Source organism: Lontra canadensis, unplaced genomic scaffold (assembly GCF_010015895.1).
Source record: "Lontra canadensis isolate GAN:19392208 unplaced genomic scaffold, GSC_riverotter_1.0 scaffold55, whole genome shotgun sequence".
Taxonomy (NCBI): domain Eukaryota; kingdom Metazoa; phylum Chordata; class Mammalia; order Carnivora; family Mustelidae; genus Lontra; species Lontra canadensis.
The window spans coordinates 12081231-12082396 of NW_022631049.1; the positions used below are offsets into that span (position 1 = coordinate 12081231).

A 1166-nucleotide genomic window follows, 5' to 3' on the forward strand; every position below is an offset into this window, starting at 1 on the left:
TGCCAACCCTTGATCTAATATGTTGTTGTACTCTTGTCCTTTAAGATTTTCAAGCAACATCGTCCTGCAGGAAGCAGTGAGGGCTAATGAGAAGCAGACAGTGCCCTGTGAAACAGGAAATCTGTTTCCATTTATGGCCCCACCAGGGCCTGCCATGGGATTTTGAGCAGCTCTGTTTTGCTGCCCCGTGCCCTCTTGTTTAGAGGTGCCATCTGCACCTCTGGGATACAGGGGTTAGGTTTCTTGTTTTTCCTGAAAAATAGCGCCAGTGTTAAAAAATGGGACAGGCATGCTTGTTTTGGCCACACGTGTACTTAAAAAACTGGAACGGTGCAGAGATTAGTGTGTCCCCTGCGCAAGGATGACATACGCATTTGTGAAGCGTTCCATAAAAAAAATAAAATTAAGAAAAGGGGCAGACAAGGGCGCTTTTTCATTCGGATGAGATGTTTTCTGTGTTTGGCTTATCCTGCTTGGATGTTTCCTTCTTCCTTCCTTTCTGGACACGCGGAAAGAACACACGTTCGTAGTGTTGGAGGCCAGGGACAAGCTCCTCTCCTGAAGAAGGAGAGAAGTCTCTCTCAAGGTGCACTCTTGCGCGCGCAAGCGCAGAGGCAGCTGTTCACCTGCTCTCACAGGACTTCGGAAACCCTCTGGGAAATGGTGACGTGGTCGCGGTTAGAGCAACAAACAAATCTGCAATCAGGGATAGGCTACATTGGGGCAGTACTAAAGTTGGCTCATGGAAAAGTGATCTACGTAGACACATACAGACTTGAAATGTGTTTTTCTTGAAGTGTAACAGATACAGAAAAGTGCATGCACTGTAGATGCCCAGCCTGGTGAATTTTTTGCGCCAAGTGAACACACCTATGTTACCCTGGTAACCATGATGTAGGTCGAAAAGTAGAATGTTAGAGGCCCCTAGAGGACCCCTGTCCCCCGACCTTCCAGTAACTAGTCCTTTGAGGTACAGCTACTAACCTGACTTTCAACACTTTATGTTTTTGCCTGGTTTTGACCTTTATATACACTTGTGAAATTTACTCACGTTTTGTGTAGATCTTGTTCTTATTACTATTACTTATTACTTATTCTCTTTACTATATGGTATTCCATGATAGAGATATGCCACGGTTTTATTTTTTATTTTATTTTTATTAACA

At 44.2% G+C, this 1166-nt stretch overlaps 1 non-coding gene across 1 annotated transcript; it reads left to right on the plus strand.

Moving 5' to 3' along the window:
* The first annotated feature begins 292 nt into the window (after positions 1-292).
* On the plus strand, positions 293-396 carry LOC116878147. The gene has a single exon (XR_004384779.1). It is a non-coding gene; the product is annotated as a U6 spliceosomal RNA (small nuclear RNA).
* Positions 397-1166: the final 770 nt, after the last annotated feature.